Source organism: Diabrotica virgifera, chromosome 9 (assembly GCF_917563875.1).
Source record: "Diabrotica virgifera virgifera chromosome 9, PGI_DIABVI_V3a".
NCBI lineage: Eukaryota > Metazoa > Arthropoda > Insecta > Coleoptera > Chrysomelidae > Diabrotica > Diabrotica virgifera.
The window spans coordinates 148,989,595-149,011,706 of record NC_065451.1 but is presented as its reverse complement, the minus strand read 5'-3'; the positions used below and the strand labels follow the sequence as shown (position 1 = coordinate 149,011,706).

At 31.6% G+C, this 22,112-nt stretch overlaps 1 protein-coding gene and 1 long non-coding RNA gene across 3 annotated transcripts in view; one reads left to right on the top strand and one right to left on the bottom strand.

Annotated features, from left to right (window-relative positions):
• LOC126892295 (zinc finger protein 664-like) overlaps positions 1 to 22,112 on the top strand; it is a 175,208-nt gene that overhangs the window by 83,466 nt on the left and 69,630 nt on the right. The window lies entirely within an intron of this gene.
• LOC114326576 (uncharacterized) lies at positions 2,053 to 6,728 on the bottom strand. Its single transcript, XR_007700780.1, has 3 exons — positions 6,001 to 6,728; positions 3,176 to 3,333; positions 2,053 to 2,233 (listed from the first exon to the last, which is right to left on the bottom strand). It is a non-coding gene; the product is annotated as an uncharacterized LOC114326576 (long non-coding RNA).

Sequence of the window (22,112 nt, the reverse complement as noted above, 5' to 3'; positions counted from 1 at the left end):
AAAAAAATTAACAAGTAGGAAAATGAACATATTTTGAAAACTAATGTTTATATTTTAAGTCTTCCATTTTCAATAATCCCATTTTTTTCTTCAAAATTATATATTTATATAAAAGAAATATACAACGAGAATGACTTTCCAAGTAGTTGATCGATTACGAAATACGCAGCAACACTCTTCCATGTTTAAATGCACGCACACTGTAATCTGTAATAGGTACTAAACCAACGTTGTTACCAAACCAATATATGGTTACAATGCTGATATACACAGCGTGCCAAAGCGCCGTCTCTAGAGCCGTTGCTCCTTCAAAATTTTCCGAAACGAGCTAGTCTCTAGCGAAAGCGAGGAATCTCCTGCGTTACCATACCCAAATGTGGTAACATCATAATAACGTGCAACGGATTCACATAATCTCGCCAATATTTTCGTGCGTCTAGTTGGCTATTTACTGAATTAGGTACTTTTAATAAATATTTCTGTTGGTAAAAAATATAAATGGAATTATTTCATAGTACATAGTCATAAAATATTTATTTGTAAGATTTGTCTGTTACCAATGGTAACAGTGGTTACATGGACGCTTCGCCAGTGATAGAACGTAAAGAAGACGAATGCCAGGTTGTACCCAACTTATTTTAAACTTAAAGGCGGCGCCAGATATGCGGTATTTGGCAAATACCGAGCAAATGCTTGCTATTTGCCTATTAGTGTGGATGGGTTGCTTACTATTTGGCATTGACCAATTTTAGTGCTTGTCCAATATTTGTCATATTCCCGTACGTTGTCGGTCTTTTCAACACTTCAAAGTAAACAAATATTCGCCGTTTGAATATTTTTAGAGTCATCCACATATTTTTGCAAGCACAAGCAAGTTTTTTAGGTTAGGTTAAAGTTTATAACGTTATTAAAGTAGTTTAGTTATTGTCACAGAGTGTAGAAAATATTGAAAATAATAAATATGGAGTGGACCAAATGAAAGTATTTTACAATTTTTGGATGCATATGAAAATGAAACTATAATATGGAATGCAAATTGCTTTTTTTTCTGCTATTTAATAATAAACTTTCACCAGACATAATGACAAAAGCAGCTGAATTTATAAGAAGCTCTGTATCACTATCCATTCTGTACCTTTTTTTGTTCGTTTAGAATATATTTGCTGTTCCCGCAGTGGCTCGATATACGAAAAATCTCGAATATGTGGTGCAAGGTGCTTGCCGTTTAACGAACACCTTCATGAGCACTCAAATATTTGATATTTAGCAAGCACTTGTTCAGTATATTTGCCAAATACCGCATATCTGGCGCCGCCTTAAGACGTGCCTTAAAGGCTGTATGACACTATACATGTTCTTGTATCATTTCTAATATCGTTTCTGATATGTCAAAAAAATGCATAGTGTCATCCCTAATAACACAAAACATTCCATGAATGTTCCTAGAATGTACACACAGGACATTGAAAACATTCCTGGAATGTCCCCAAATGCACACGAATGTCCCTGGAAAGTACCAGGAAAGTGCTGTGTCAGCATTTTAAATATTCTTAGAATGTTCTGTTGGAACATTCCATGAATGTCTACGAATGTTCTTTGGACATTCACAGTCTATTTTTTAGACTGAATGTCTTGTTGGAACATTCCATGAATGTTCTTTGGACATTCACAGTATATTTTTAGACTGAATGTCTTGTTAGAACATTCCATGAATGTCTACGAACGTTCTTTGAACATTCACAGTATATTTTTTAGACATTCACTGAAATATATCGTCAGTAATGTGACAATACCTCCTATATGTTTTTTCATGAGGTTTGCAGGAGACGAAAAACATTTTTTAAGGTCACTTTCTGGTTTCGTACGTATTCTGACTTTTTTTGTAGTAAATAGATAGTTGAATTTACTGCAAAACAAGTCAAAATATATATGAAAACAGGAGGTGGCCGAAACAAGTTTTTAGTCTATCTTACAAATCTCTTGAAAAAAACAGATAGGAGGTACTGTCACATCACTGACGATATATGGCCATACCAAATAATACATCCTTGATAAATATAAACATTTTTATTGCAAAAAATCTTTACATACATTTTTTAATGTAATTTGCTGACATTCCTAAATATTATAAAAAAATGTGTCACATTTGCTTTGTAAACCTTTCTTTTGCTTTTCGTAGCCACATATTCCGTTTCCTTTCTGGTTTTTTGTAGACCACTTCTCTCAGCTGATTCTAAAAGAAAATGAAATAAAAGGTAATTTTTCTATCCTTTACAATTAACAATCAGAAGAAATATTATTTACAGGTAATAATATGCATAAATAATAATAATAAAAAAATAAATATTAAATAATATTTAAATAAATAATAAATAATATTTAATAAATAAAATAATAATAATGAACATTTTGTATTTTGACAACGACATCCGATGTGGAAGTAGAAACCTTAATAAAATTATTTTTTCAAGTAAATTGTGGCTTATTTCCCCATTAGAATAATTAATTACAAAAAAGCCACAAAGAAATAGATTTTTCACAAACAAATAAGTATTTAGTATTCATTATATTTATTGTTTTTATTATTTACTTTAATGTCCTACTGGTACATTATTTGACAAATAATGACATTTCGAAGTCTGTTAAGTACGATATAACGCCCTTGGGCATTAAATTTAAATAACGACTTAGATACTGTCAAGTTGACAAATATCAACCTAAGTAAAACTATGGTTACAACAATTACGTTACTACTGTTACTGGTAAATGTACTTATTTAAAAACTAATCAATTCAAAATTCATTCAAATTTTTCGCATATAAAGAATAATTTAGTCGGGCATTAAACGTTGAAGGCACCACAGGTATTATAATAATAACGCTTTCGGTCAACGTATATCCCTATAATACCCTTGGTACCTTAATAACTGTAACATAAGATTATACCTTAATTCTTGTTTTCGATTTCTGATGTTTTTATTTATTTACATTGAATATTAATCTGTTTTGTTGTATAATCTACTTCGCAATAATTATGTGATATATTTGACTTAAAATGAATTCAAAAATTTTTTGTAGTTGGGCAACAATGTCAACTTAGATCTCTGATGTAGATAATGAATTACAACAGTATCTATATTGTACGGACTGTATTATTAATTAGGTTATGCATATACCTGTGTGACATAAGCTATTGGAACAGCACAGTCTCTCAAACGAACAGATGAAAGTGAAGTTCTGTCAATATCTTTTTCTAAAAAGTGTTCTGAACATACTCCTCTATTAACAAATCTGATCTATACTTCATGTCTTCTTCGCAGGATCTTCTGGAAAGCTAAAAATACAAAATATATGCATTACTAAGCATTATTAACAAATTTTAGTTTTAAATAAAAAATATGATTAATGAACTCACAAAATTATTATAAAACAGCTTAGAAATTGTTTATTAGTATAGTCGGTTCCCCAAACTCAGACACAACTGGCTAGTGATTTTAGTAGGTAATTTTTTTTGTTTTTGGCCAATTTTGCCAAAATTACAGTAATTAGTACTGAGACTGAGTTTAGCAAATCGACTATAATATTCTGTGTATTCATTAGTTGGTACTGCATATTATAGTGTGTGGTCTACCATCCTATTTATAAAGGCATACACTAGCAAAAACGCAAAAAGAATTATTTTAGTTTTACAAATCCTTTTGTTATTACCTATCTCTATTTACTATTTTGGTATTTATTTAGTGTTGACTCACCGCTCCCACAAGTCTGACAACTGTATATATGGTATCTGCCTTACCTTCTTATCATTTTAAAATTAACAATTAACTGCGCTCGGCTTTAATTTTTGTGTTTATCTCATTTAAAAATGTGAAATTTTCACATCAATTTCAAATTATGGCCGCCATTACAGTATGCGCAGATCGCTTACGTATGGATTGATGACAGTTTATTTCTGCAATGTTGCCTAATTTAAAATTTTTTATAATTTCTTGTGCAAAGACGGAAGGTGCTTTATTTTTTATTCAAACATAAACATACATAAACAAGTACCCCAGGAGGTATTTGACCGCTCCTGGGGTCATTCAAACCATTCAAATAAACAATAAATGAGACGAGCTACGGCAGTCAAGGCCAAGCAAATCGAATAAAAGAAGAAGAAAAAGACAAAGAAAGATTGAAACGAGCATCATAATGACCTTGCTTGGCCTTGACTGCCGTAGTTCGTCTCATTTATTGTTTATTTGAATGGTTTGAATGACCCCAGGAGCGGTCAAATACCTCCTGGGGTACTGAAATTTACCTGAAGAGGGTTGCTGTGATTGCGCGCAACGGAAGGATTAAGGCAGGTAAACAAAACACTCTACACTCTAATACCCGAAAGTTAGGTTTGGACCGAAGGGTTAGGTCTTCCTCCTTTGAAAATTGTACTGTATAATATATAATATATATAATATATTAATTTTTTAATTGTATTAATAATTAACAAAACACTCTACACTCTAATACCCGAAAGTTAGGTTTGGACCGAAGGGTTAGGTCTTCCTCCTTTGAAAATTGTACTGTATAATATATAATATATATAATATTATTAATTTTTTAATTTTATTAATAATTAATATTATATTAATAATAATTTATTTATTTAATACAATAAATATTAATTATAAAAGAAACACTATGTAGTTTTTTGTAGTTGGTTTTAACATCTTTCTGCATTTGCATTTATAATATGGGGTATACAAAAATAATATGGTATGGAAATAATTCTGCGAAAATTTTAAACTTGGCAACGATGCTTTCATCCCTTAACTAAGGAGGTAGAAGGGGGTTGGCTTAGCGTTACCGACGCTAACCAGCGCGTCCTTTTCGTTCTTTCTTGTTCATACCGTGTTTGTGTTAGGACTAAGCATCAAAAATGGCGTGAGATGAACCATGTAGCATCGGCGTGTTAGAAGCTGGCTACATGGCGAAAACCAAGGACGAGGTGCTAAAGTTTTTTGTTAATCACGGGGTGTTGAAGGACGTGATAGTGTGTCTGTGCGGAAATACCCTTAAAATGGACGGAAAGATGACTTTCAGGTACACCAACTCAACTACTGGGCATAACTGTAATTTTCCGATGTGCACCTTAAATGCATTTAAATAATTAACATCAAAAACCTATTGATAATTACAATTTTGATTACATTTGATATTAATCTGATAATTTACTATTTTATTTGTTGTTTGTACTGTCATTTTATGGTAATTTTTTGGACTTAGCCTAAAAACCCAAAAAGAGGCCAAATTTTAATGATTTTGATGTGGCAAATTATATAAAGTGCATAAAAAGTATGAAAAAGACACCAAAAATATGCGATTACATCTTTGTTCCGTAAAAATAAATTTTAAATGTGGCAACAGTGCGCATATCTACAACAACTTGAGTATTGCGCATAACTGTAATTTTGGTAATTTTCTGATGTGCAACTTAATGAATATAAATAAATAACATCAAAAACCTGTTGATAATTACAATATTTCGATTACATTAAATATTATTCAAATAATTTACTATATTATTAGTTGTTTGTATTCTCGTTTTATGATAATTTACAGTTTTTAATTTTTTTGTGTCTTTTTCATACTTTTTATGCATTTTTTATAATTTGCCACATCAAAAACATTAAAATTTGTCCTTTTTTTGGGTTTTTAGGCTAAGTCCAAAAAAATAGGCCATTTTAGGCAAATCCGTTTATATCAAATTTTTACCACTATTTTAGTTAGGAATAAGCGAAGTTTGTGGCTTATTCACAATTATTATTAAAATAATAAATGGATATGACCAATTATTAACTTATAAAATAAAATAATAATTCTTCTGATTTATGCCTTTTATTCACTTTGTTACATCTACGTTACTTAAAAGATTTTTTATGAATAGTATTATTAGGGTATTAATAGTATTAATTTATTTTCTGAAATACAGGGCATGCTTTCGTTTACATATTTGCATACTAACCTTTTAATAGGGCTTTTCATTCACAGTCATTTGTTTTGAGCTTCTGTCATAATTGAAACGTTATTCCTGCAGATTTTTTTATCTACATTTGTTTCTGCTACTCCAACTGCGTTAAAAACAGGACACCATTTTATGCACTATGTTAATAATACTATTAAAGCTATTATAAAAGTATCCGAATTAAAAAAATATTCTTAAAAAGCACAAATAATACAAACAACTAAAAACAATCCACGGCAAGGCAAGGTCGCCAAGATGAAGATGCCAAGATGGCCGAAGCGAGGTCGATGGTTGGTCGTTTTTAGTCACGTGATGCCCTCTCAAGCGCCATGCACAAAAATATATGCACGGCGAATTTGAAAATGAACGCAAAAGAAATAAATATAAATGCCTCTCTTGGGTTTTGCATAAGTTATAAGTATTTTTTTTATTAACAAAATCGCATTCCAAATTGAATATTCGCGAACAATAATTTTTATTACATTTGTATGTTTATAATCTTGGGAAACTCTTTAAATTTGACATATTATTGCACTGTAGGCCTAAAATGTCACTTAGTTTGTCTGGTATGTTATAAGTAATGTTGTATCTCTTACACGTATGTATTATTTCGCAACTTAAAATATAGGAACATTGGTAGTATGTTCACAGAATGTCTTATGGTAACATTCCAGGAATAATTTAAACAGATGTTCACCGAATGTTCCCTAAATGTCCAGGACATTCAAATATTGATAGAACTTTGGTAGTACATTCCTGGAATGTTGTGTGTTGTTAGGGATACACAGATACAATAAGAAACGATATCAGAAACGATACAAGAATTTGTGTCAGGCACAGATTATTGTACAAGAACTGCGCCAATTTCTGCGCAAAGAGCAAAAACGTAAAACCTGCTGGTAAAACATCTAAAATGTCAAAATTACTTACTCTACTCATAATGGCGGCTGAAATGAAAGATAATGTATTGATGAATTTATTTGTGTTTTTGTAGGTATTATTTATAAATCTTTTATTGATACTTATACCGTTTGGTATGGACTACTGTTCTACTAATAACCATATATTTAGCTCCTAGTAAAGTTCAAACTATAAATTTAGGTTTCATGGTGCATAATTTTTTAATAGACGAAAATACAATAGTTCCTAATTTGGATCAAACTGAAGATAATTCTAATGCAAATATTTTGGCACAAATATCAAAACAAAATAAAAACACAAATAATCAACCTCAGTCAACGTAAAATTCTGGTTAACATTAAAATGTTAATTACATATGAAGGGTCCAATGCATAAACCGGGCAAGTCCACTTTTTGGGAAAAATGAGTTAATCATTTATTCATGCACAGCATAAAATTCTGCATCTTCCAGTGCATAAACCAGGTTGATAGGATTAAAAATATCAATAATAGAGCGTATAATATGTTGCCTGCATTTTGATACTGCATAAACCGGTGGAGGATTTCACAGTTGTACCTCAAAATGTTTTTACTTCTGAACATTTTGCTTTATGTGACTTGACCGGTTTATACATTGGACCCTTCATATATAAAAGTTTATAAATTTTATAAAATATTTAAAATCAGCTGTGTCTGTAGATGCAGTACTACCATAACGTGACACAGGGTGACAAACAAAATTTCGACCAATCACGTGCCGAATTTCATACATTTTTCGATACAAGAACTTGCATAGTGTCATACAGGGCACAAATGTACGTACAAGAAATGATACAAGAAACGATATCAGAAACGATATTAGAAATGATACAAGAAAATGCATAGTGTCATACAGCCTTTAAGCGCAGTTAACGAAACCTACACGTTGCACCATTGAGTATTATGGTGCAACTTTTACTTTACTTACTTAGTCCTAAGCATTTCTACCTTTAGGTGTAAGGCTGGTGGAGTTGAGTTTGGCATTGTAGTCTCCATGCTTTCATGTAACTGTAAGTTGAAACCTAGGATCACATTTTTCTCTGCCTCCCGGCTGCCATATTGATTTAATTTTGACAGTATAAAGCATGCCCTATCTATGTATTTGACTCCTGTCTAGTTTAACCCTAACCTCCACAAACCATACATACTCATAGACGTTTCACGACCATGTTAATCTTTCGGATCGAATTAACGCCATCTCTTGATTGGAATGGGAACTAAATTGACAAATTTTAGTTACGTGAGAATTTCAAATTATAAATTTTGCGGGATTTTTGATGAACTTTCGCAGGAAATTAAAACAACAGAAAGACAATTCAATGTTTTATTCCATATTTTACTGAAAACTTCAAATATTCCAATTTGTTTTCAAAATGCTAAACACTACTGCTATGTGTCACGTGAAAGCACTGATGTGTTTCGAGTTGAATGAAAATTTTTGAAAGAATCTTGTAGGATGATTGTTTAGATAAATATTACCTTATAATCTTTTACAAACTTCCAAAAATATATAGGTCCGAAATGTTGATGACATACTTGTCTATTGGAATAAACTGGTTCAGGATCCATTATATTGTTTTTTAATGTGGAGAAACACAACATGGGATAATCAATGTAAACTAAAAATTCTACTCATAAAAACGGAGAAGAGGTTAATACACTTGATTAACCCTTTCGCTGCGGAGCTACTGAGAGTATTTGCATCTCGTCACTGCGGCGCTAATAGACGTCTCCCGCAGTGAAGCAAATATTTTTGGCTTTTAGGTTACAGTTGACTTAATTGTTGGAATTCTATCATTTGTTTTACTTTATTATTTTATTTCAACTATTTATTGTCAATTCTAGAACTATTATAATATATATAATAAATAATGTAGTAAAACAAATGATAGGGTTCATTTGTTCTTATGATTCTTCCAATTCCGCCATCGAATAATGTTTACCCCTTTTTGGTGGCAGCGGCATGATGTAATAGTTATTACCAGTATTTTTTATCTCAAACAAAACGTAATAATTAGCGACAATTTCACTTTACGGTACTAACGCATTCGCAATATGTACTAAACACCTCCTCAGTTACCCCTCCTACTCATCCCGCTCGAGGCACTTTAGGTGGGCGGTTCACGCCCATTCATAAGAAAACATCTGATGACAATATATTTTATATTTTGTTTACGTTATTTTTGGTCTATCCGCAAATAATCGCTAACCGCAGCGAAGCGGTTAGCCCTGTCGCATAAATGCGTTTCCCGCACATCTCGTGCACTACTGAAATTACGCAAATATGCGGTTCCCGCAGTCAAAGGGTTAAAATTGTGATTAAATCTAATTAAAAACGTAACACCATTATAATAAAATAATTAAGCCACAAACTGTAAAATAAAAAGTAAATAACAAATTAATTTAATTGTCAACTGTCAGTTGTTAAATATGACAAGAGAATTGACTGACAGCGACATCTCTGGATTGGAATGGTAACTAATTTGCTGTCTTGACCATAGAAAAAAAGTGTTGTCTGATTTGGTAGAATGCGATCTTACCCTTCAAAAAATATGTCACGTATTTCAGCACCTGGGAAATTGGAAGGATACTACAAATCTGGCCTCCACATAAGTGGTCTGTAGCTTCGACATGATAGGTGTGAAATTTTAAACGTTCTTGCTGTTGATTGGATAGGAAGGGTAGCGTTATCTAGCCTCCACGCTAGGTACACCATAGCCTCCATACGGTACTTCCAATATTTAATATTATTTTATTAAAGTGGCCAATAAAGGTAAAACACAAACAACTTTTGTTTCTTAATTATTTATTTATACAATAATGTGACATTTTACATAGAAATATTAGTATTTAATTTCGATTAAATATATGTTTACTTGTTGAATTTATCGGTTGCACACAACAGCTGATCGGCCATTAGACCCAACAACCAACAACAAAACGCGAAATAAAATGTGTATTTTAAAACTGTTGGATAAACAGTACCTACAATCAGAAAAACTTACCTTTAAAAAGGTACTCGATTATGAAATAACAAAAATATCAAAAAACACGACTGAATATCAGCTTTTTATGGTGACAAACACAAACACCAAACACATCACATCATAACCGACCATATAAAATAAGTAAACGACAACGAACGAACGAACACAGATTCACAGATAGCGCACGATTTGTCAAAAGTCATGTTCCACCAATCACAATGCCGACATCAGCGCCTCTGACTAAACGGAAGGAAAATAAATACGATTACATGTTTTTTATTAGAGTTAGCGGGCATGGTCTTGACCTTGACAATTTACGTGAAACGTCTATGAGTATGTATGGTTTGTGCTAACCATGCCCCGCTAACTCTAATAAAAAACATGTAATCGTATTTATTTTCCTTCCGTTTAGTCAGAGGCGCTGATGTCGGCATTGTGATTGGTGGAACATGACTTTTGACAAATCGTGCGCTATCTGTGAATCTGTAATCTGGGCCTGGATTCCGTGCACTGTATATATCTACATGTCGCTTTCTATCGATGTCAATTTTCGTAAAAATATTTGAATTTTAGCTTTAATTGAATTATTTTCTAGTTTTGCTAGGTTATACTCTAATTGATGCTGAAGTGAGACTTAGTAAAACAAGAAAATATTTGAATTAAAACTAAAAATTAAAATATATTGACACTGCGCATATCGCTTTCTATTAATGTCAATATATTTGAATTTTTAGTTTTAATTCAAATATTTTCTTGTTTTACTAAGTCTCACTTCAGCATCAATTAGAGTATAACCTAGCAAAACTAGAAAATAATTCAATTAAAGCTAAAATTCAAATATTTTTACGAAAATTGACATCGATAGAAAGCGACATGTAGATATCTACAGTGCACGGAATCCAGGCCCTGTGTTCGTGTTCGTTCGTTCGTTGTCGTTCACTTATTTTATATGGTCCATGGGCTGGTAACTCTTATGGGACTGACAGGCCCCTGAAATCTGAAATTTGTACCGACTAAGGACAAGAGATGGCGCAGCAAAGGTTCTTGTCTGCGCAATACCAACAAGCAAAAAGTACAAGTTCGGCAGTGTTGCCAGGGCTACCGAAATTTCGGTAAGTCTTCCGAAGTTGGCTCCAGTTTACCGATATACCGAAATGAAAGAAAAATCCACGGATATTTAATTTAATGATATAGAAACTCAAAAAATCTACCCAAAAAAATGTCATATTCGATGTCATGCTCATTAAAAAAAATCCGATGTCATATTCATCGTTAGCAACCCCAAAAACCCTCGAGTAATTATTTCTGACTAATCTTTTAATAAATTTTTCTGAAATCTCCACAAGACGAAGTAAATAGTAGGTACCCTGGGCACCAGGTACTCCGGAGATCACTTTCTACGTCATATTCGTTTTCAGCGACCCCAAAAAACCCCCCGAGTAACAAAATTGAACTCATTGGCGCCGATAATTGATGAGTTCTGAATTTTTTTTATTGTGTGTTTGAGATGCACTTTAAGAACACTTTAAGAATGCATTTTTTGTATGCAGTTTTTCAATATTATATTATGGCTCGGAGTCACAAAGTTTCCTGGCGCATTCACGAATCGAATGCAAAAAGAATGGACCGTGATAGTCGTGACGTCAAAAAAAGTTTTCCAAACACGTTGTGTCTAGGTACACGCTAAAATGTACGCAAATAAAAAAGTTAAACTTTATCAAGCTAGTGACTATTTAGCGTGGGCAGTGACTGTATATTTTGATACACGCTATTTTTATATGTTGTTTGATAGAAAAATATTTGTTATGACGTTTAATTCTACCTAACCTTTTTATTTGCGTACACGTTAGCATATATAGTATTTTTACTACAAAAGCGATATTACGTAGGTCAAAATTTTTGACTTAAGAGAACTGTCAAAACATTAGAATGTGACTTTTCATTATTGCCATGTTTATAATAAACAATGGCAATAATGAAAAGTCACATTCTAATGTTTTGACAGTTCTCTTACGTCAAAAATTTTGACCTACGTAATATCGCTTTTGTAGTAAAAATACTATATCTAGACACAACGTGTTTGGAAAAATTTTGACGTTTTGACGTCACACTATCACGGTCCAAGATCCGTCTTGTCGTTTTTTTTTTTCGGAGGTTCAGTGCATGCCCCGGAATCTCATATGGAAAAATTGGGGAATTTCCCCCACCACTTCCACACCGCTCAGCTAAATAAAGAGAAACGACAGCCTTTCTCGCTCACGAAGACTTTAACCAATCATTTATGTTAAAACACCATACCTGAATGTCACAAATAAAATAATCAAACGAGGCTTAACTCAACGATGTCAATTCTTCAAAAGTAATGACAGTTAGTGCAAATACAAATAATTTTCTATTAGTTTACAGTTTTTATTGTATTATCTGTAACGATTTATTCTTAGTAATTTCAATTTCAGTTGGTTCCTTATCCTTCGTTTATAAAGTGTAGTGTGTAGTTTTGTTTTAGTTGCGAAAGAACTTTGGTGTTGTGTTAATAAAAAAAATAAACATGGTTTATTATTGTTGTGTACAGATCATAGAAAAGTTAGAATATGCATAGGTAAATAGTAATTAGTTTATAAGTGTTTTATCTGAAACAACGAATAAATACACGTACCTATATTTAGAAAAAAATTGTCTAACTTTTTTATATCCCTTTTCCTTACTAAATTTGACAGCAAAAATAACATATTTTGCAACTTGAGAATTCCGAATAATTTATGAGTTTTACTTAGATATTATTTAAATAAAATACTTTAACAAGCTTAGTAAGTTTTGGTATTTTATTTTAATAATATAGGTGAGATTATTTCTTGTAAAATAATAAGATATTTTAATTAGTAACGAAATTGCCCGCAAGAGGCGCTAAACGGATAAAATTAATGCTTGTCCATTTGAATTTCCCGCCAAATGGTGATTAGTTAACACAGGGAGAGATTAAATATCCAGCACGCAACCGCGCTGTTGCCAGATTTACATCTTTTCTTTTAGCGGGAATTTTAAAATTTCTAATGCGAGTTGGTTTAAAATTTGATAGTTGTTTTCTCGAATCCGAATCTTAACCTTACTTTTGTGATTATTTATTTCCAAATATGTAAATAAATTGAAACAAGTATTGTAGGTACTTACTGTGTTATAATTTAAAACTCTTAATTATGTTAGTCTTTAAAAAAAAAATGAAGCTCAAAAAATACACTTGTTTACAGTGCAAATGATTTTTAATGGCAATAGGGATTTAGGGTTTCATTTGCAGGAAAAACATGGGCAACCTACCCAGTTGGTAAAATTTCGGTAAATGTTTACATTAGTAAGGCTACTTGGATTAATCTGAAATTTGCACAGTATATTTTTGACTACTTTTTATTCACTTTACCTTCTATACATTTTTTCGCGCTGAGCTATAGTTTTTCTGTATTTTTTATTCAAAAAACTAATATTTTGAGGTCAATTTCAAATCGCCTCCGCCATTTTAATTGCTGTCAAATACTTTTTAAAGCACTGTTGCCACATCTTTCAAAATTATTGTTTATGGCGAAATTACTAGTTCCATCCAGTACTAGAGACTTATAGCAAACGTAAAATAAAGGATCTTTTATTACAGGATACTTGTAATAAGCTATAAGTCTTATGATAATTTGCACATACATTTTGCTAATTTTAAAAAATCAATATATTATATTATATATTACACAGTACAATTTTCAAAGGAGGAAGACCTAACTCTTCGTCAAAACCTAACTTTCGGGTATTAGAGTGTAGAGTACCCCAGGAGTGTAATGCATTTATGCAGGTAGGCCAAGGGATTACCGGCCGAAATTACGCCCGCCGAATAAAAGATCCTTTATTTTACGTTTGCTAAAGTCTCTAGTACTGGAACTAGTAATTTTGCCATAAACAATAATTTTGAAAGATGTGGCAACAGTGCTTTAAAAGGTATGCAGTACGCATACGCACTTCCTTGACAGCAATTAAAATGGCGGAGGCGATTTGAAATTGACGTCAAAATATTAGTTTTTTGAATGAAAAATACAGAAAAACTATAGCTCAGCGCGAAAAAATGTATAGAAGGTAAAGTGAATAAAAAGTAGTCAAAAATATACTGTGCAAATTTCAGATTAATCCAAGTAGCCTTACTAATGTAAACATTTACCCTCTATCTCTATCTTGTTTTGTACAATAATTATTGTTTGAGAATGGCATACATACATAATGAGATGCTTCATGTTTTTGTACTCCTGTGACTGCAGTACTGAATATTATTTTGTTTCTCTTCCTGTGCCATCCACACAGTAAAATCTACAAAAACAACAGATTATTACATGGGAAGTTACACCAGTCTATATTCCTTAGTTATAGGAGGAATTCCTCCTATACTGTGGTTATACTACTTATATACTACATTCGCTCTCGCGAGATTTTTTTTGAGACATTCGGAATAGGAAACGTACAACACAAAAATTCCTACCTCACACTATTAACTGCTAAAATCAACTCAAATCAACTTAATCTTTCATTAAAAAAAGAAGAATTATTAGAAATAGTGGGAGTGTCTACTAATCTCATAAAATTTTGTGAAGTTTATTTCTACAAAATATTTTTATTTTGTACAATAAATAATTTTCTTATTTGCTATCAATACATTATAATGGTTTAAATAAATAAATATTGATTGGCGTAAGGTTTATGTTATTTTTATGTCTGTTTACTATTAATAATATTGGATATGAGTAGGTGCGTTGGTTTTGTAGTAATTTCCAGTCACTTCTGACAACTGAATTTTTCAAAAAAGAAATTACTAACGTCAGTGTCAAAAAAAATCTCGCGAGAGCGAATGTAGTATAGCTTACTTTTATCTAGTATCTACCTACATAAAACTACCTTTGATATCAACATCAACCTTAATACTTAAAAAAATAAATAATAATGTGGAAGTTATTCCATACCTACCTAAAGAGTTTTTGAATTGAAATTTTACCAGCTGGGTAGGTTGCCCATGTTTTTCCTGCAAATGAAATCGTAAATCCCTATTGCCATTAATTTGCACTGTAAACAAGTATATCTTTTTGAGCTTAATTTTTGTAAGACTAGCATAATTAAGCGTTTTAAATTATAACACAGTACATACAATACTTGTTTCAATTTATTTACATATTTGTAAATAAATAATCACAAAAGTAAGGTTAAGATTCGGATGTCAAATTTTAAACCAATTCGCATTAGAAATTTTAAAATTCCCGCTAAAAGAAAAGATGTAAATCTGGCAACAGCGCGGTTGCGTGCTGGATATTTAATCTCTCCCGTTAACACATCGCTCGCAAATGGCGTAAGGAACCAAATTTTTACAGTGAGTTGCCTATCTATCTGGTAATACTATATATTATTTACAGTCGGAAAAATGAAAGAATACCCATGAACGAACATATAAGACACGCTGTATTTTCCTGTCACCGTGTCACAAAGAAAATTGTCGAGTGCAAGTACATGTAACAATAATTATTAGATGTACTTGCGCTGGCCAATTTTTTGTGTGACACGGTGAGAGGAAAATACAGCGTGTTTTATATGTTCGTTCATGGGTATTCTTTCATTTTTCCTACTGTATCTATGGTTCAGTGCTTTATCGCTTCGAGCAACTTCGAGCTTCGGCTAACCTGGCACTGGCAACACTGTGTCTGTGTACGCCTACGCCATTTTCAATATTTTCATTGGAAATTTTTGGAGTGATGAGTGGTGTGGTGTGGTATAATTATTATTTGTGATAATAATTGTGTGTTTTATTGTTGGTTTTACATAAATAATTATGGTTGTTAACTGTTAATGGTTGTAATCATGATACTATAAAGAACTTAAATAACACGTTATAGTATCATGGTTGTAATAATTATTGCAAAAGCATAAGGTACATATTACATAAATATTTTTTATATTATAATAATTTATAGACACTACAGAATAGCCACTTGTTTAACCAACTACATTTAAATATGTACATGTGATCAATGTTTATAAAAAAATAAAGTAGAAAAAACCAACGTTTGTTTTATTTGTGTAGTAAAATTGACGAGTGGCCTAACTGTTTTTAACATTACTTTACATAATCAAAGAAAATGATCAGAAGCTATCAATGTCCGATTGTTTTAGTAATTGTGTGTTAACCAATAACCAATAATGATTCTTGGTCAACATAAAACTACTTAACTACTAAAACAATCGGCCATTGTTAGCTTCTAATTATTTTCTTTGAATATGTAAAGTAATGTTAAAATCAGTTAGGCCCTCTAGCTCTCATTGCCTTAATTAATCTTTATATTTGAAGAAACCTTCTTTTTTAAAAAGGTGTTGCTGGACTAAGGACGCTAGGTGGCGCTGTAGAGCATTGTCCAGAAATAACCTACACAGCTTCCTATCTATTCCGGTATATATATTCTTTATCTATGATATGGTCGGTTATGTGATGTGTTTGGTGTTTATGTTTGTGTCACCATAAAAAGCTGATATAGGGCTTTTCATTCACAGTCATTTGTTTCGAGCTTCTGTCATGTGTCACATAATATTAATATATCTATGTCATACGTTATTGGAATATAACAATGGGGGCTATGCTGTATCATTTACGTAAACTGATTACGTACGGTAAACTCGAATTACAGGCTGTAATCTTGTGTGTAAAATCGGTATGCTGTATCAATGATATCCAAGGGGTTGCCTACCTTCGTATGTAATTTCTTTTAGGTAAACGCACGCGTAAACGTAATTTTAAACTTTTCTAAACAAAAATTACTTGCCGTTTAGTTTGGTTATGTGAAAATGTTTATGTTATATTAATAAATATTGTTATTTTTATTTGTGAAACCAAGTTGTTTGTGTGATAGACTTTATTTGATTTTTAGTTTAATTGGTTTAGTGTTTAATTTTTAAGTGATTTTTTGGACTTCATTAAATTGGATGGTCCGAGAAGTTAGCCACATTAGATTTTCATAGAACGTTGAATTGAAGTTTGACAGTGTTGCCATGTGATTAGAATGTATATAATGTATAATATGTTGCACGCTTCAAATATACAGAGAAAGCTTTGAAAACTATCTTTTTTACATTATTTTGTGGATTTTGCTATTTTTTAATGTATGTAAAATACGAACGAATAAATATTTGTTGTTTGTTTTGATAATAATTGCAGTTAATTATTAGAAATTGTTTTGTGGCAATTGTCCTGATAGGTTACTGAGTAGATTTGGCAATAGAGTGAGAACGTTTATATTTGCGTTTGCCAGATTGCACAGATGTTCCGCAGATATGCATTTTATGACTTTCTTTTTATTATATTATATTTCTTTTTATTATTTGAAATGAATGTACCTGAAATGCTTTTAGTTACTGAAAAGTGTTTACTTCGTCAGTACGTTATTTTTGTGTTCATTTTGTATTTTTTTAAATATTAAAATGCCTACAACTATTGTAGCACGTGAAAGACTTTGGAACATATCGCAAATGCGGGAAGAGCGATTCACTTTAGATTCACATATATTTCTTTTAATTAATTATTAATGTTCTGACAGTTGTATGTAAATTATTTATACTTATTACAAATAGCAATTTTTTTAATTTCTGCGTTTGTCGGTTTGATAAATAAAACACATTATTATCGCGATATTTGTCATTTCAAATAAGTACTTTAATTAATAATAATAAACATTACATTATAATACACAACACTAATTTACATTTGTTACCAGGTTGACGTTTTGTTATGGAATTATAATACATATTATATATTTATACAAAAAAATATATACCTACCCTTTACCCATATAAATAGTTACCACTTCCATTTTAGACAAATTATATATTTTTCCTATAATAGTACTGTGGACTTGTATGTTGTATATCCGTATTTTTAGTTGCATATAGTCTGGAGCCTGTATCACAGCTTTATTATTTCTGTGGACTTGTATATCTGTATTTTCAGTTGCATATATTCTGGAGTCTCTTATTATCACAGCTTTTTAATATTTTTGTCTTTAATGAATGTTAGAGTTTTTTCGATTGCTATAAGTTCAACTGAAAAGATACTATGTAATAATATTACTAGATAATCTGTAATTATTGTATTGGCGACTTTATTATTTACACAAATCTTATTTTTATATAGATAATAAATAAAGTATATAGTAAAATCTTAAAACAGCAGAATTTTACTTACTTTGCACTTTATTATACAAATTTCATTTTCATATAGATTATAATAAACAAAAAATATATAGTAAAATCTTGAAGCAGCAGAATTTTACTTATTTTACACTTTTTAACTTTATTATTGATACTAAAATCTTGGTATTTCCAGATAATTAGAGAACATTAAAAATTTAAAAAAATTTGTCGTTATTTTATCTACATAGTTAATGTTTTACATTTATTGTCAATAAATAAATTAATAAAAACATATCACATGCTCTTTCCCGATTTATTCTAAGAACACATGGCAACACTGTTAGGCCTTCATTTCCTTGTATCTGTAGCTAACTTCTCGGACCCCGCAATTTAATGAAGTTGTTTAGTACTTCAATATATTATATCATAAAATGAATTTTTGTTTTTGTTCTAAGTAGCTTTCACTATTTCCTACTAACACTACATCATCAGGATACAGTAAGTACCAGGAAATGTAAAGTTGTGCTCACAACGAGGCGCCGACCCTCGCTCCCTGGTATCCCTCGTACCATATCATGGATCGCCCGATGCATTATGTTAAATGCGATGAGATCGTTCACGATAATGAAGAGTAGTAGGATACTCTGTTCTAGGAGAGGATACCATCCTTTGGTCTCCTTAGTGAGTGCACCCTTACCCTGCTAGGCCTGGATCCCACGTACCAAAAAAAAGTTGATTAATAGCAAGCTGAAAATTTGCTAATAGGGCTTTTCATCAATTGTCATTTGTTTCGAGTTCCTGTCATATGTTATATAATATTAATATAGGGCTTTTCATTCACAGTCATTTGTTTCGAGCTTCTGTCATGTGTCACATAATATTAATATATCTACGTCATACGTTATTGGCATATACCAATGATACAAACCAAAGACATATGACGTAGATATATTAATATAATATGACACATGACAGAAGCTCGAAACAAATGACAATCGATGAAAAGCCCTATACACGGATTATACGGCATATGACAGAAGCTCGAAACAAATGACTGTGAATGAAAAGCCCTATAGCTTAACAGTGTCTAGTCAGACAAACTTTAATGTACGCAAACACTGGAAGTTTTAATTGTGGAACAGTTTAAAAATTTGGAACGTAGATTACTAAAACTCATGTGTATTTTGTCAGACAGAACATCCAATTGATTTGTTACCTTTTCATTAAACTCTCATGCAAAAAGCAGACTGATATTACTAACCAACATGATTCCTGTCATTTGACATGTTCTTCTTGTTCCACTCATTAAAATGCCCAGTTGGTGATAAACACCAGTCTGATTTTTGCATGAGAGTAATGAAATGGAAACAAATCAATTGGAAGTTCTGTCCGACAAAATACATAAAACGTATTCAAAGTCTGACGTTCCAAATTTTTAACTTATTCCACAATTAATACTTCCCCTGTTCCCATACATCAAAGTTTGTCTGACTAGACACTGTTAATCTATTAACAAATAATTTTCAGCTAGCTATTAATCAACTTTTTTTTGGTACGCATTATCCAGGTCTATGCAGTTCCCTTGTTTACTGATCCAAAACTAATGAGTATAAATAAGAACTGAGTACTTACTGTGCCTCTCCCATATTTTCATGAAGTGTCTAAGTAGTTTTATGACTGTAGTTTGTTCATTATTGTATTTTTTTTTTGTTTTTATAAACGGGTACAAATATACTGCTTCTTCATTCGTTTAGCATTTGTCCAACTTCCATAATTCTATTAAATAAACGTATTAGCCAACTTATTCCTGCCTCTTCTAATGGCTTCCACATTTCCCCAGGAATATCCCGATTCCTTTATTTTTTGAAGTGCTTGAACCACTTCCTCATGGTCAGTGCGAGTTGACAGTAAAATCAAGTAGGAAGTATATATCAGCACGTCTCGCAACAAGGATGGAAAAAATACAGTATGTTTAAGATATACTATGTGAAGACAGACACATGTCTCTGACTCATTAGCTATCATCAGTACAGTATAGCCAAATTAGAATAGGTCTGCGTTAACCTTTCCTTGTTTGAAAAACTCTAAACATTGATTGTTTGAAACATTCCGCATTCCTTTCCTCAGGTAGCTGTAGCTTCCTCCTTGGATGTGTTAGTTGTTGCTCTGGAATCGTTAGGATCTTCTAACATTATTGTCACAAATTGGTTGCATTGCTCCTGTAGTGATCTTTTCCCAAGCTAGCATACACCTCTAGTAGGTATAGCGGTATAGCATACAGAAATGTAGATAAACTGATAATGTTGATTTGTAAACAAAACATCTTCACTAAATGGGTGAAAAAGCTGAATTCTTAGTGTCTGTTATCTGTATTTTGAGGTTGCAGTCATTAAGTTAAGGGGCAGAATAAAAAAAAACTCTGTAGACACATTAACGGACACACTTCACATGTAGTCACATCTTCTTAAGGAGTGACTTCATATGTAGTTGTGTCAGTGAATGTATTAATATCAAGCTTTCGCAAAATTTATTTGTTTCATCAAGTCTAAAATAAATTTATAATTCTTTTCTCAGTAAATACAATGAAATTAAGACAAAAAAGCATTGTATTAAAGAAGCATAAAAACTTACAACATGAGCTTAGTCCATTAAATTTTAAACATTATCACTAAACATAAAAAATATAAGATTGTTAATCTAGTAGTAATTACAATGTTTTATTTAATTTTATATCACAGTAATAGTTTTTGGCACTGAAATATCTCATAAAAACGGATTACTGGTTGTCTCGTAACTGAAGTCACTCTAGATTTAAATTATGTCTTTCTGCCACAGCATTTAAGTACATAAATAACCGATTTACAAAATTCATCTTTTCAAAATATAAACATTAAACTTAAAAACAAGCAAAAAGTTGGGTTAACATGAATTAAATGACAGAACCCTAAATAACATGATACGTAATTTTTTTGATACAGCATACCACTTTATACACTTATGTTTTGACGACTGTAATCTGATGTACGTAATTCTGAACTTAACACATGTACGTAATCACTTTACGTAAAGGATACAGCATAGCCCCCAATGATACAAACCAGAGACGTATGACGTAGATATATTAATATTATGTGACACATGACAGAAGCTCGAAACAAATGACAATCGATGAAAAGCCCTATTCAGTCGTGTTTTTTGATATTTTTGTTATTTCATAATCGAGTACCTTTTTAAAGGTAAGTTTTTCTGATTGTAGGTACTGTTTATCCAACAGTTTTAAAATACATATTTTATTTCGCGTTTTGTTGTTGGGTCTAATGGCCGATCAGCTGTTGTGTGCAGCCGATAAATTCAACAAGTAAACATTTTAATCGAAATTAAATACTAATATTTCTATGTAAAATGTCACATTATTGTATAAATAAATAATTAAGAAACAAAAGTTGTTTGTGTTTTACCTTTATTGCCCACTTTAATAAAATAATATTAAATATTGGAAGTATGGTCGAAGCGAAGATCGGTGGGATATGCGCATTTTATCAATGAAATTCGATATTTGTGACATTCCAGAAGCCGCTACAGATTAAAATGTTTTTAAGAACCTATTAATCACTCGACGGATATTAGTACAGTTAAAATAATTAAGACGATACCGGACAATAATGATTTTATGAGTGAAATTGTAAGTTTTTTTTACTTTAATGACAAAAAAAGCAAGCCCATTAGCAGAACCCAATTAAAAATTATTTTGCACATCATATTTGAAACATTATTTGGTTGAAAAATCTCATTTTTGTTGGCAAAAAAAATATATTAATTTGTTTGGACTAAATTACAGTTGTGTTTATCTTAAAAAGGATATGTTACTATCAACATTTACACAGTGTTGCCAAACTGAATTTTGTTATTTTGAGTGGAAATTTTCCCAGCGATCTTCGAGGGTACAATACCGTATGGAGGCTATGGTGTACCTAGCGTGGAGGCTAGATAACGCTACCA